The sequence below is a fragment of the Mobula birostris genome, chromosome 1, assembly GCF_030028105.1.
Source record: "Mobula birostris isolate sMobBir1 chromosome 1, sMobBir1.hap1, whole genome shotgun sequence".
NCBI lineage: Eukaryota > Metazoa > Chordata > Chondrichthyes > Myliobatiformes > Myliobatidae > Mobula > Mobula birostris.
Window position 1 is genome coordinate 6,786,889 of NC_092370.1, and position 16,326 is coordinate 6,803,214.

Sequence of the window (16,326 nt, forward strand, 5' to 3'; positions counted from 1 at the left end):
TTTCAGGCTGTGTAAAAATTTCCTGCTCAGAGCAATGGTTGATCCATGCAACTGTAAAAAAAAATAGAGGGAACATTATTTCTCACGATGTCTTATCTCTTTTGACTGACCTGGCTTGGTTTAACATTTGTCCTCTTGTCATGCTTTATAATCAGAAAGCTTGTTTCTGTAGCTAACATTGCTTATACAGTAATTCCCTCTGTATTCCATCTTTGAATTGTACAAACAAATTCTACTGATGAGTTTGAGTATTATTTTCTTACTGCTCTCAACACCAAATGACGTAGGAGCACAATTAGGCTATTCAGCTCATAGAGTCTGCCCCGCCATTCCATCATGACTGATTTATTGTCCCTCTCAACACTTTTCTCCTGCCGTCTCCCTGTAGCATTTAATGCTCTTCCTAATCAAAAGCCAATCAACCTCCACTTTAAATATGCTCGATGATTTACCTTCACAGCTGTCCATGGCAATGGATTCTACAGATTCAGCATTCTCTGGCTGAAGAAATTCCTCCTCATCTCAGTTTCAAGTATTCCCTCACTGTAGGAAATGTCCTCTCTACATCCACTCTTTCTAAGCTTGTCAATCTTCGGATAGGTTTCAATGAGATCCATACCACCTCGTCCCAAGATCCCTCTGATCCATTCTTCTAAATGCCATTGAGTACAGGACCAGAGCCTCAAACGCGCCTTGTACATTAACTCTTTCCTTCCCAGGATAATTCTTATGAACCTCTGCTGGACCAGACCTTCTGCAATGTCAGCACAATCTTTCTGAGATAAGATGCCCAAAGCTGCTCACAATACTCCAGGTGTGGTCTGACAAATTTAGAGAGCCAAACATGGCTGATTTATAGAAACATAGAAAACATAGAAAACCTACAGCACAATGCAGGCCCTTCGGCCCACAAAGTTGTGTCGAACATGTCCCTACCTTAGAAATTACTAGGCTTACCCATAGCCCTCTATTTTTCTAAGCTCCATGTACCTACCCAAAAGTCTCTTAAAAGACCCTATCGTATCCGCCTCCACCACCGTTGCTGGCAGCCCATTCCACGCACTCACCACTCTCTGCGTAAAAAACTTACCCCTGACATCTCCTCTGTACCTTAAACCTGTGCCCTCTTGTGGCAACCATTTCAGCCCTGGGAAAAAGCCTCTGACTATCCACATGATCAATGCCTCTCGTCATCTTATACACCTCTATCAGGTCACCTCTCATCCGCTGTCACCCCAAGGAGAAAATGCCGAGTTCACTCAATCTGTTTTCATAAGGCATGCTCCCCAATCCAGGCAGCATCCCTGTAAATCTCCTCTGCACCCTTTCAATGGCTTCCACATCCATCCTGTAGTGAGGTGACCGGAACTGAGCACAGTACTCCAAATGGGGTCTAACCAGGGTCCTATATAGTTGCAACATTACCTCTCGGCTCCTAAATTCAATTCCACGATTGATGAAGGCCAATACACGGTATGCCTTCTTAACCACAGAGTCAACCTACGCAGCTGCTTTGAGCGTCCTATGGACTCAGACACCAAGATCCCTCTGATCCTCCACACTGTCAAGAGTCTTACCATTAATACTATATTCTGCCATCATATTTGACCTACCAAAATGAACCACTTCGCACTTATCTGGGTTGAACTCCATCTGCTACTTCTCAGCCCAGTTTTGCATCCTATCAGTATCCTGCTGTAACCTCTGACAACCCTCCACACTATCCATAACACCTCCAAACTTTGTGTCATCAGCAAACTTACAAACCCATCCCTCCACTTCCTCATCCAGGAAGAGATGGTAAATTGGATTAGTCATTGGCTCAATGGAAGAAGCCAAAGAGTGGTAGTAGAGAATTGCTTCTCCGTGTGGAGGCCTGTGACTAGTGGTGTGCCACAGGGATCAGTGCTGGGTCCATTGTTATTTGTCATCTATATCAATGATCTGGATGATAATGTGGTAAATTGGATCAGCAAATTTGCCGATGATACCAAGATTGGAGGTGTAGTAGACAGTGAGGAAGGTTTTCAGAGCCTGCAGAGGGACTTGGACGAGCTGGAAAAATGGGCTGAAAAATGGCAGATGGAGTTTAATACTGATAAGTGTGAGCTATTGCACATTAGAAGGACAAACCAAGGTAGAACATACAGGGTTAATGGTAAGGCACTGAGGAGTGCAGTAGAACAGAGGGATCTGGGAATACAGATACAAAATTCCCTAAAAGTGGTGTCACAGGTAGATAGGGTCGTAAAGAGAGCTTTTGGTACATTGGCCTTTATTAATCAAAGTATTGAGTATAAGAGCTAGAATGTTATGATGAGGTTGTATAAGGCATTGGTGAGGCCGAATCTGGAGTATTGTGTTCAGTTTTGGTCACCAAATTACAGGAAGGATATAAATAAGGTTGAAAGAGTGCAGAGAAGGTTTACAAGGATGTTGCCGGGACTTGAGAAACTCAGTTACAGAGAAAGGTTGAATAGGTTAGGACTTTATTCCCTGGAGCGTAGAAGAATGAGGGGAGATTTGATAGAGGTATATAAAATTATGATGGGTATAGATAGAGTGAATGCAAGCAGGCTTTTTCCACTGAGGCAAGGGGAGAAAAAATCCAGAGGACATGGGTTAAGGGTGAGGGGGGAAATGTCTAAAGGGAAGATTAGTGGGGGCTTCTTCACACAGAGAGTGGTGGGAGTATGGAATGAGCTGCCAGACGAGGTGGTAAATGGGGGTTCTTTTTTAACATTTAAGAATAAATTGGACAGATACATGGATGGGAGGTGTATGGAGGGATATGGTCTGTGTGCAGGTCAGTGGGACTAGGCAGAAAATGGTTCGGCACAGCCAAGAAGGGCCAAAAGGCCTCTTTCTGTTCTGTAGTTTTTCTATAGTTTCTATGGTTTTCTTTCTATTATGAAAATCACAAAGAGTAAGGGTCCCAGACAGATCCCTGAGGCACACCACTGGTCACCAACCTCCATACAGAATATGACCTGTCTACAACCACTCATTGTCTTCTGTGGGCAAGCCAGTTCTGGATCCACAAAGCAATGTCTCCTGGGATCCCATGCCTCCTTACTTTCTCAATAAGCTTTGCATGGGTTACCTTATCAAATGCCTTGCTGAAATCCATATACACTACATCTACTGTTCTTCCTACATCAAAGTGTTTTATCACATCCTCAAAAAATTCAGGCTCGTAAGGCATGACCTGCCCTTGACAAAGCCATGCTGACTATTCCTAATCATATTATATATCTTCAAATGTTCATAAATCCTGCCTCTCAGGATCTCCTCTATCAACTTACCAACCTCTGAAGTAAGACTCACTGGTCTATAATTTCCTGGGCTATCTATACTCCCTTTCTTGAATAAAGGAACAACATCTGCAACCCTCCAACCCTCCAATCCTCCGGAACCTCTCTTGTCCCCATTGATGATTCAAAGATCATTGCCAGAGGCTCAGCAGTCTCCTCCCTCACCTCCCACAGTAGCCTGGGGTACATCTCATCCAGTCCTGGTGACTTATCTAACTTGATGCTTTCCAAAAGCCAGCAAATCCTCTTTCTTAACGTCTACATGCTGAAGCTTTTCAGACTGCTGCAAGTCATCACTACAATCACCAAGATCCTTTTCCATAGTGAATACTGAAGTGAAGTATTCATTAAGTACCTCTGCTGTTTCCTCTGGTTCCATACATACTTTCCCACTGTCACACTTGATAGGTCCTATTCTTTTACGTCTTACCCTCTTGCTCTTCACGTAGAATGCCTTGGGGTTTTTTTTAATCCTGCCCACCAAGGCCTTCTCATGGTCCCTTCTGGCTCTCCTGATTTCCTTTTTAAGCTTCTTTCTGTTAACCTTATAATCTAGATCTCTAACATTACCTAGCTCTCTGAACCTTTTGTAAGCTTTTCTTTTCTTCTTGACGAGATTTATAACAGCCTTTGTACACCACGGTTCGTGTACCCTACCATAACTTCCCTGTCTCATTGGAACATACCTATGCAGAACTCCACACAAATATCCCTTGAACATTTGACACATTTCTTTCGTACTTTTCCCTGAGGACACCTGTTCCCAATTTAAGCTTTCAATTTCCTGCCTGACTGCCTCATAGTTCACCTTGCTCCAATTAAACACTTTTCTAACATGTCTGTTCCTCTCTCTCTCTGATGCTATTGTAAAGGAGATAGAATTATGATCACTATCTCCAAAATGCTCTCCCACTGAGAGATCTGACACCTGACTAGGTTCATTTCCCAATACCAAATCAAGTACAGTCTCTCCTCTTGTAGGCTTATCTACATATTGTGTCAAGTAACCTTCCTGAACACACCTAACAAACTCCACCCCATCTAAACCCCTTGCTGTAGGGAGATGCCACACGATATTTGGGAAATTAAAATCTCCCATCATGACAACTCTGTTATTATTACACCTTCCCAGGATCTGTTTCCCTATCTGCTCCTCAATATCCCTGTTACTATTGGGCAGCCTATATAAAGCACCCAGTAAAGTTATTGACCCCTTCCTGTTCCTAACCTCCACCCACAGACACTCCATAGACAATCCCTCCATGGCGTCCACCTTTTCTGAAGCCGTGACACTATCTCTGATCAACAGTGCCATGCCTCCACCTCTTTTGCCTCCTTCCCTGTCCTTTCTGAAACATCTAAAACCCGACACTTGAAGTAATCTTTCCTGTCCCTGAGCCATCCAAGTCTTTGTAATGACCACCACATCACTGCTCCAAGTACTGATCCACGCTCTAAGCTCATCTGCTTTGTTCACAATACTCCTTGCGTTAAAATAGACGCATCTCAAACCGTCGCTCTGAGCTTGTCCCTTCTCTATCACCTGCCTATCCTCCCTCTCGCACTATCTCTCAGCTTTCTCTATTTGTGAGCCAACTGCCTCTTCCCCAGTCTCTACAGTCCGGTTCCCACCCCCCCCCCCAATAATTCTAGTTTAAACTCTCCCCAGTAGCCTTAGCAAACCTCCCTGCCAGGATTAGATTATGATTAGATTAGATTAAATTATGAGGACACACAGTCCTCTTTTATTGTCATTTAGTAATGCATGCATTAAGAAATGATACAATATTCCTCCGGTGTGATATCACAGAAACACAGGACAGACCAAGACTGAAAAACTGACAAAAACCACATAATTTTATAACATATAGTTACAACAGTGCAACAATACCATAACTTGATGAAGAACGGGCCAGGGCACAGTAAAAAAAAGTTCAAAGTCCGAATGTCCCACATCTCACGCAGACGGGAGAAGGAAGAAAACTCTCTCTGCCATACCCGACCACAGTCCGACTCTGAATCGTCCGAAAACTTCGAGCTCTGTTCAGCCCTCCGACACCGGGTACCGAGCACCATCTCTATCCAAACGCTTCGACCTCAGCCTCGGTTGCCAGCAGCAGGCAAAGCCGGGGATTTTGGGGCTTTCCCTCCGGAAGATTCTCGATCGCACAGTAGCAGCGGCAGCTAACCGGCATTTCAGAAATTTCTCCAGATGTTCCTCTGTGCTTTCACATCTGTCTCCATCAAATCAGAATTGTCCATGGCCCCTATTTAACAGATACGATATCATTTCACCGGAGAGCTGCGCATGCTGCGTCACGCTGCCATCTTCTCCTCCCGCCTCCCCCTGGATTCAAGTGCAACCCATCCTTTTTGTACAGGTCACACCTGCCCCAAAAGAGGTCTCAATGATCCAGAAATCTGAATCCCTGCCCCCTGCTCCAATTCTTCAGTCACGCATTTATCCTCCACCTCATTTTATTCCTATACTCACTGTCACATGACAAGCAGTAATCCCGAGATTACTACCTTTGTGGTCCTGCTTCTCAACTTCCTTCCTAACTCACTGTAGTCTGTTTTCAGGACCTCTTTCCTTTTCTTACTTATGTCATTGGTACCAATATGTATCACAACCTCTGGCTGTTATCCTTCCCACTGCAGGATATTTTGGACGCGATCTGAAACATCCCGAACCCTGGCACCTGGGAGGCAAACTACCATCTGAGTTTCTTTCCTGTGTCCATAGAATCGCCTGTTTGAACCCCTAACTATAGAGTCCCCTATCACTGCTGCCATCCTCTTCCTTTCCCTACCTTTCTGAGCCACAGAGACACAGCCACTGTTGCTTCCCCCAGGGTAGGCTGTCTTCCCCCCCCCCCCGCCAAGAGTACTCAAACAGGAATACTTATTGTTCAGGGGGACAGCCATAGGGGTACTCTCTAGTACCTGACTCTTCCCCTTCCCTCTCCTGACTGTGACCCACTTGTGTGCCTCCCGTGGCCCCGGTGTGACCTCCTGACTATAACTCCTTTCTATCACCTCCTTGCTCTCCCTGACCATACGAAGGTCATCGAGCTGCATCTCCAGTTTCCTAATGTGGTCCTTTAGGAGCTGCAGCTTGACACACCGGGTGCAGTTATGGCCCTCCGGGAGGGTGGGAGACTCCAGGACCTCCCACATCTGACACTGAGCACAGAACACCGGCCTCACACACATACTGCTTCCTTTCTGTAATTAACACAGGTAAACCTACCTCGCCTCGTTACCGCCTGAGCCTGTTGAGCCAAAGCCCTATCACTCTGCTACCCTCACTACGCTGCCCGCTGGATATGGCGGTCTTCTTTTTAAACTTTTGCTGCTCTACTGTCTGACATCACGCGCCTGCTCAGTCTTGCCTCTCTTTTACCCCGAGTAGTAAAATGCCTTCGCTCCGGAAACCCTGAGCCGTTCCACTCGCAGCTTTCTTGCTCCGAATTCAAAATAAATAACATGAATTTCAGTACTGAGAAGTGACAGTAATACACCAAATTGCCAATAAATTACCAATCATCTCTGAACTTCAATGCTTCCTGTAGTTGGGCAGTTTAGGACTAGAAGGAAATCCTAAGTAACACACAACATGCTGGAGGGAAATCCTGCCTGTTTCACATGTAGTCAAGTCAAGTCATTTATTGTCATTTAACTATATACATGTATCTAACCATATAATGCATATGGAAACGAGACAACATTTCTCCGAACCAGGGACTAAAGCACAGTGGTACACATAATTCACATCGCACTCGATAACTTACAAAGGTAAGGAAAAATCTACAGATGAATCACACACAAATAACATACCAAAGTGCATTAATATTAAATATTGTAAGGTATGGAACAGATTAACCAGTGACACTTTGAATACAATGAGGCAGAGAATTCAGAAGCCTAATGGTCTGGGGGAAGAAACCGTTTCTCACCCTGACCGTTCTAGCTTCTATGCATCATGGTCTCCTGCCTGATGGTAAAAAGTCAAAGAGATGCTGGATGGATGGGTGGGATCCTTGATAATACTCAGGGTCCTGCGTATGCAGTGCTCCTGATAAATTTCCCTGATGGATGGAAGGGAGACCCACATGATCCTCTCGGCTGTCCTCACAGTCCTTTGTAGCGACTTCTGCTCCAATGCTTGTTGTGTTCTTTACACGTACCGTGGGTTACTAAGAACAAACCATATCCTGGAAGAATTAAAACTAGAACATTTACTTACAACAACAAACAGCAAGCATGTCTTTAACATACAGTTTCTGGATCATTCTGTCATTTCTGAGCATGCTCCTGACTCTGTCCAATCACATTCTTACACGTGACAGGTGATAATCACCACATCTTCCTTTCCTTAAAATGAAAAACAATTAGGAACATTACACAAACATGCATAATTTAACATGTCTCTATCAGTCTCTCTGGGGGTTTACGAACACGAGGAGACATCCTAAGTGGTTCACACAGTTCTTGTGTTTGGTTGTTATTTCCTTGTTTTGTCTGGTCTGCATCAGTTAACTAAAACTCTGAAGTTGGCTCTTTCTTAAGGTCTTTGCGAAGAAATCACAATTCATTCATTAACTGTGTAATCTCTTTTTTATGCTGAGACTTCATCATTTCAATAAAACTTCTCAGTTCCTTCACTTGTGCTTTCACTTCTTCAATTGGATCCTGATTTTTGTCACTCTTTCGCTTCAGATCCATATTGTACTGTTCCGGCAAGTCTGGCCTCTGTCCACTGTATTCTGACTCTGTATCACTCTCCAGGACTAAGACTCTTTTCCAGATTTCAGCTATGTTTCCAGTCAGTTGAAGCGTTGATGGGGGTTGCAAAACTTCCATTTTTAAAGCTGTTAGCAAACAACGAAAACATTTGTGCTGTTTTTTTTCGATTATCTTCGCTTTTCCCGTGTTTGTGAAACAAATTATTCTTCCAGACCGACTTCCGACACCATGTTGTGTTCTTTACATGTACCGTGGGTTACTAAGAACAAACCATGTTCTGGAATTAAAACTAGAACGTTTATCTGCAACAGCAAACAGCAAGCACGTCTTTAACAGGCAGTTTCTAGATCATCCTGCCATTTCTGCGCATGCTCCCGACTCTGTCCAATCATGTTCTTACACGTGACACCTGATATCACCCCAATGCTCACTTGCTCCCATACCAGATGGAGATGCAACTTGTCAGGATGCTCTCAATGGTGCTCTTGTAAAACGCATTTAAGATGGGGGAGGGGAGCCTTGCTTGCCTTAATCTTCTTAAGAAATGGAGGCGCTTCTGTGCCTTCTTGTTCCGGGAGGTGATATTAAGGGACCAGGTGAGGTCATCTGTGATGTAAACTCCCAGGATCCTGGTACACCTACCTCTCTCTACGGAGGAGCCATGTATTTGTAGAGGGATGGTTCATCTGCACCTTCCTGAAGTCCACAATGATGTCATTTGTCTTCTCCGCATTCAGGCCTGTGTTGTTCTTCTCACAACTATCCACCAGCCGCTCCACTTCCTCTCTATACTCCATCTCGTCACCGTCCTTGATAAGACCAACCACTGTTGTGTCATCCACAAACTCGATGACAGAGTTTGAGCTGGATCCTGCGACAGTCATGCATCAGCAGTGTGAATAATTGCGGGCTGAGCACACAGCCTTGGGGAGTGCCAGTGCTCAGCGTAATGGGATGAGAAACATTGCTGCCCACACGGACTGAATGTGGCCTCACTGTTAAGAAGTATCCGATTGTAGAGGGAGGTGTTCAGACCCAGCGAGGACAGTTTCCCCACCAGTTTCTGGGATATGATGTATGCAAAGGTGATAGTAACCTGCCCAAATGACTATCGTCCGGTGCCATTTATATTAACAATTATGAAAGGCTTTGAACGGCTAGTCATGGAGCACATTAAAACCTTTCTCCTGACTACACTGGACCCTTTCCAGATCATTCATTGCTCAAATTGATCCACTGACGATGCAATATTCTTTGCCTTCCACTCTGTCCTGTCCCACCCGGAAAATGGGGTCTAATATGCCAAACCGCTGTTTATAGACTTCAGTTCGCCGTTCAACACCATCATACCTCAGAAACTGGTGGGGAAACTGTCCTCACTGGGTCTGAACGCCTCCCTCTGTAATTGGATACTGGACTTCTTAACAGTGAGGCCACATTCAGTCCGTGTGGGCAGCAATGTTTCTCGTCCCATTACGCTGAGCACTGGCACTCCCCAAGGCTGTGTGCTCAGCCCGCAATTATTCACACTGCTGATGCATGACTGTCGCAGGATCCAGCTCAAACTCTGTCATCGAGTTTGTGGATGACACAACAGTGGTTGGTCTTATCAAGGACGGTGACGAGATGGAGTATAGAGAGGAAGTGGAGCAGCTGGTGGATAGTTGTGAGAAGAACAACCTAAGCCTGAACGTGGAGAAGCAAAGGAAATCATTGTGGACTTCAGGAAGGTGCAGATGAACCATCCCCCTCTACAAATACATGGCTCCTCTGTAGAGAGAGGTAGGTGTACCAGGATTCTGGGAGTTTACATCACAGATGACTTCACCTGGTCCCATAATATCACCTCCCTGAACAAGAAGACACAGAAGCACCTCCACTTCCTAAGAAGATTGAGACAATAGTCATAGTCATACTTTATTGATCCCGGGGGAAATTGGTTTTTGTTACAGTTGCACCATAAATAATACATAGTAATAAAACCATAAATAGTTAAATAGTAACATGTAAATTACGCCAGGAATTAAGTCCAGGACCAGCCTATTGGCTCAGGGTGTCTGACCCTCCAAGGGAGGAGTTATAAAGTTTGATGGCCACAGGCAGGAATGACTTCCTATGACGCTCTGTGCTGCATCTCGGTGGAATGAGTTTCTGGCTGAATGTACTCCTGTGCCCAACCAGTACCTTATGTAGTGGATGGGAGACATTGTCCAAGATGGCACACAACTTGGACAGTATCCTCTTTTCAGACATCACCGTCAGAGAGTCCAGTTCCGTCCCCACAACATCACTGGCCTTACGAATGAGTTTGTTGATTCTTTTGGTGTCTGCTACCCTCAGCCTGCTGCCCCAGCACACAACAGCAAACATGATCGCACTGGCCACCACAGACTCGTAGAACATCCTCAGCATCGTCCGGCAGATGTTAAAGGACCTCCTTTCCCAAGCAAGGCTCTCCTCTCCCATCAGAACTGTGTTTTACAGGAGCACCATTGAGAGCATCCTGACAAGTTGCATCTCCATCTGGTCTGGGAGCATCGGACCAGAAGTCCCTACAGAGGACTGTGAGAACAGCTGAGAGGATCATAGGGGTCTCCCTACCATCCATCGGGAACATTTATCAGGCGTGCTACGTAGACAGGGCCCTTATTAAAGATCCCACCCATCCATCCAGCATCCTCTTTGACTTTTTACCATCAGGCAGGAGACTACGATGCATAAAAGTAAGAACGGTCAGGATGAGAAGCAGTTTCTTCTGCCTGGCTATTAGGTTTCTGAACTCCCGGCCGCATTGTATTTGAAATGTCACTAGTTAATCTGTTCTGTACCTTACAGTATTTAACATTAATGCAATTTAATTTGTTATTTATGTGTGATTCATCTGTAGATTTTAGTGACACCAGAAGGTGTATTCTACAACTACTATCCTTAACTTCATAAGATACTGTGTATTATGTGTACCTCTTCTGTGCTTTATCCCTGGTTTGAAGAAACATCTCATTTCTATATACATTATATGGTTATATACATGTATGTAGTTAAATGACAGTAAACTTGACTTGACTTGAAAAGCCTACTTCGGGTCTTACCAATATTGAGAGCGCAACTGTTTATTCCTCTCCATGGAATCTGCCTGACCTGCTGAGTTCCTCCAACATTTTGTGTGTTGTTCTGCATTTCCAGCATCTGCAGAATCCCTTGTGTTTGTGGCTAATCTTTTATCTCACTGCCATCCTTCTGCAAGCACCCTATTCCTTGATTTTCCTAAAGCTCTAAAATTCTGTCAGCCTCAGTCTCCAATATACTTGGCCACTGAGCCCCCAAACTCTCACTCTTCATTTTCCTTTAAGTTTATACACTTCTGCTTTAAGTTTTGTTCTAGTTCTGAGATGTGTTGCTGTATCTGTGGTTGAAGGGTTGATCTGTCAATGCAGCATCTGGCAGGACTTCTCTCAGTGATAAAACGATGCTTTGTTAGCTCGACTGAAAATGTAGCAGCTGGTTTCTTCCTGTCAAGCAGGATTAAAAGTAGGAATGGTCTTCTGAAAATTAGACTGATTCTAATTCAATGTAGAGAGCAGCAGGGACTGAACGTTTGTATCTGAGGCAGGGGTTCCCAACCTGGGGTCCATGGACCCCTCGGTCAGTGGTAGGGGTCTATGGTGTAAAAACGTTGGGAGCCCCTGGTCTAAAACATTAGTATTCTGTGCTGTACCTCTAAATCAGGAGTTCCCAGCCTTGAGTGCATGGACCCCTTGGTTAATAGTAGGAGTCCATGACATAAAAAAGGTTGGGAGACCCTGATCTTAAGCATATCTTTTTCAGTACTTAAATTTCAGCGCTGGTAGAACATAGAAAACCTACAGCACAGTACAGGCCTTTCGGCCCACAATGCTGTGCCGAACATGTACTTACTTTAGAAATTACCTAGGGTTACCCATAGCCCTCTGTTTTTCTCAGCTCCAGGAGTCTCTTAAAAGACCCTATCTGCCTCCTCCGCCGTCGCCGGCAGCCCATTCCTCGCACTCGCCACTTTCTGCGTAAAAAAAGTCACTGCTGACATCTCCTCTGAACCTACTTTGAAGCACCTTAAAACTGTGCCGTCTCGTGTTAGCCACTTCAGCCCTGGAAAAAGTCTCTTGAGGTACTTAATGAATACTTTACTTCAGTATTCACTACAGAAAAGGATCTTGGTGATTGTGGTGATGACTTGCAGCAGACTGAAAAGCTTGAGCATGTAGATATTAAGGTAGAGGATGTGCTGGAGTTTTGGAAGGCATCAAGTTGGATAAGTCACCAGTACCGGACTGGGTGTACCCCAGGCTACTGTGGATAGTGAGGAAGGAGATTGCTAAGCCTCTGGCAATGATCTTTGCATCATTAATGAGGTTGGGAGAGGTTCCGGGAGATTGGAAGGTTGCAGATGTTGTTCCCTTATTCAAGAAAGGGAGTAGGGATAGCCCAGGAAATTATAGGCCAGTGAGTCTTACTTCAGTGGTTGGTAAGCTGATGGAGAAGATCCTGAGAGGCAGGATCTATGAACATTTGGAGAAGCATAATATGATTTGGAATAGTCAGCATGGCTTTGTCAAAGGCAGGTCGTGCCTTATGAGCCTGATTGAATTTTCTGTGGATGTGACTAAACATGTTGATGAAGGTAGAGCAGCAGATGTAGTGTATATGGATTTCAGCAAGGCATTTGATAAGGTACCCCGTGCCAGGCTTATCGAAAAAATAAGGAAGCATGGAATCCAAGAGGACGTTGCTAGGGGACATGATCGATGCCTCTCATCATCTTATACACCTCTATCAGGTACCTCTCATCCTCCGTCGCTCCAAGGAGAAAAGGCCGAGTTCACTTAACCTATTCTCATCAGGCATGCTCCCCAATCCAGGCAACATCCTTGTAAATCTCCTCTGCACCCTTTCTATGGTTTCCACATCCTTCCCGTAGTGAGGCAACCAGAACTTAGCATAGTACACCAAGTGGGGTTTGACCACGGTCCAATATAGCTGCAACATTACCTCTTCGCTCCTAAACTCAATCCCACGGTTGATGAAGGACAATGCACAGTATGCCTTCTTAACCACAGAGTAATGGAGTTTTATTACTAAAGTTGGATTTTTCTTTTGATTGCATTGTATTTTAAGACCATAAGACAAAGGAGCAGAAGTGGGCCATCCAGCCCATCGAGTCTGCTCCGCCATTTTATCATAAGCTGATCCATTCTCCCATTTAGTCCCACTCCCCCGCCTTCTCACCATAACCTTTGATGCCCTGGCTACTCAGATACCTATCAATCTCTGCCTTAAATACACCCAATGACTTGGCCTCCACTGCTGCCTGTGGCAACAAATTCCATAGATTCACCAACCTCTGACTAAAAAAATTTCTTTGCATTTCTGTTCTGAATGGGCGCCCTTCAATCCTTAAGTCATGTCCTCTTGTACTAGACTCCCCCATCGTGGGAAACAACTTTGCCACATCCACTCTGTCCATGCCTTTCAACATTCGAAATGTTTCTATGAGGTCTCCCCTCATTCTTCTAAACTCCAAGGAATACAGTCCAAGAGTGGACAAACGTTCCTCATATGTTAACCCTCTCATTCCCGGAATCATTCTAGTGAATCTTCTCTGTACCCTCTCCAACGTGTCACACACATCCTTTCTTAAATAAGAAGACCAAAACTGCCCACGGTACTCCAAGTGAGGTCTCACCAGCGCCTTATAGAGCCTCAACATCACATCCCTGCTCCTATACTCTATTCCTCTAGAAATGAATGCCAACATTGCATTCGCCTTCTTCACCACCGACTCAACCTGGAGGTTAACCTTAAGGTTATCCTGTACGAGGACTCCCAAGTCCCATTGCATCTCAGAACTTTGAATTCTTTCCCCATTTAAATAATAGTCTGCCCATTTATTTCTTCTGCCAAAGTGCATAACCATACTCTTTCCATCATTGTATTTCATTTGTCACTTCTTTGACCATTCTTCCAATCTATCCAAGTCTCTCTGCAGACTCTCCATTTCCTCAGCACTACTGGCCCCTCCACCTATCTTCGTATCGTCAGCAAACTTAGCCACAAAGCCATCTATTCCATAATCCAAATCGTTGATGTACAATGTAAAAAGAAGCGGCCCCAACACGGACCCCTGTGGAACATCACTGGTAACCGGCAGCCAACCAGAATAGGATCCCTTTATTCCCACTCTCTGTTTCCTGCCAATCAGCCAACGCTCAATCCACGTATGTAACTTTCCCATAATTCCATGGGCTCTTGTTAAGTAGCCTCATGTGTGGCACCTTGTCAAAGGCCTTCTGAAAACCCAAATATACAACATCCACTGCATCTCCCTTGTCTAGCCTACTGGTAATTTCCTCAAAAAATTGTAATAGGTTTGTCAGGCAGGATTTTCCTTTAAGGAATCCATGCTGAGTTCTGCCTATCTTGTCACATGCCTCCAGGTACTCTGTAACCTCATCCTTGACAATCGATTCCAACAACTTCCCAACCACCGATGTCAAGCTAACAGGTCTATAATTTCCTTTTTGCTTCCTTGCCCCCTTCTTAAATAGCGGAGTGACACTTGCAATCTTCCAGTCCTCCGGAACCATGCCAGAATCTATCGACTTTTGAAAGATCATCGCTAATGCCTCGGCAATTTCCACAGCTACTTCCTTCAGAACACGAGGGTGCATTTGGTCCATCTGGTCCGGGAGATTTATCTACCTTTAGACTATTCAGCTTCCTGAGTACTTCCTCTGTCGTAATTGTGACTGCGCTCACTTCTCTTCCCTGCCACCCTTGAGTGTCCGGTATACTGCTGATGTCTTCCTCAGTGAAGACTGATGGAAAATACTCGTTCAGTTCCACTGCCATCTCCTTATCTCCCATTACAATTTCTCCAGCATCATTTGCTATCGGTCCTATATCTACTCTCACCTGTCTTTTACTCCTTATATACTTGAAAAAGCTTTTAGTATCCTCTTTGATATTATTTGCTAGCTTCCTTTCATAGTTAATCTTTTCCCTCTTAATGACCTTCTTAGTTTCCTTTTCTATTTCCAGTTGTAATTTGTAGTCCACATCCCTGCAGCTGTTTGGAGGCCTATAAATAACTGCCATCAGGATCCTTTTACCCCTGTGATTTCCTAGCTCAACCTATAAAGATTCTGTACCTTCCGATCTTATATCACCTCTTTCTAATGATTTAATATCATTTCTTACCAATAAAGCCACACCTCCTCCTCTGCCTACCTTCCTATTCTTTCGATACACTGTGTATCCTTGGACGTTCAGCTCCCAGAGACGTGCATCCTTTAGCCACGTCTCAGTGATGGCCACAATATCATACCTGCCAATCTGTAGCTGTACAACAAGATCATCCACCTTATTCCTTATGCTGCGTGCATTGAAGTATAACACTTTTAAGACTGGTACTTGGTACATTTCACTTTGATTTCACTGCAACTTTATTGCACTGCAACTCATCCCAATGGCTACAAATTTGCCCCATCACCTGCCTGTCTTTCCTGACATCTTTACTGCTCACTATCTTAGATTTATTTCTGTTTTCCCCTTCCTCTGCTCTGTCATTCCGGTTCCCATCCCCCTGCAAATTAGTTTAAACCCTCCCTAACAGCTCTATTAAACTTTCCCGCCAGGATATTGGTCCCCTTCGGGTTCGGGTGTAACCTGTCCTTTTTGAACAGGTCATACTTCCCCCAGAAGAGATCCCAATTATCCAAGAATCTGAAGCCCTGCCCCCTGCACCAGTCTCTCAGCCACGCATTCATCTGCCTGATCCTACTATTCTTGCCCTCACTAGCACGTGGCACAGGTAGCAATCCTGAGATTACTACCCTGAAGGTCCTGCTTCTCAGCTTCCTTCCTAACTCCCAGAAATCTCTCTTCAGGACCTCCTCCTTTGTCCTATCTATGTCATTGGTACCAACATGTACCAAGGCAACTGGCTGCTCACCCCCCCCCTTTCGAATATTCAGGACCCGATCCGAGACATTCCGTACCCTGGCACCTGGGAGGCAACACACCATGCAGGTATCTCTATCAGGCTTACAGAATCTCCTGTCTGTTCCCCTGGCTATGGAATCCCCTATGACTACCGCATTACTCTTCTCCCTCCTTCCTTCATGCACAACAGAGCCAGGCTCAGTGCCAGAGACCCGGTCACCATAGGTGTCCCCTGTCAGGTCATCCCCCTCAACAGCATCCAGGACAAGATATTTGTTCCTGAAGG

At 44.9% G+C, this 16,326-nt stretch overlaps 1 protein-coding gene across 2 annotated transcripts in view; it reads left to right on the top strand.

Annotated features, from left to right (window-relative positions):
• Nucleotides 1-16,326, top strand: part of deptor (DEP domain containing MTOR-interacting protein) — a 122,848-nt gene that overhangs the window by 81,032 nt on the left and 25,490 nt on the right. The gene's annotated exons all lie outside the window — the stretch shown is intronic.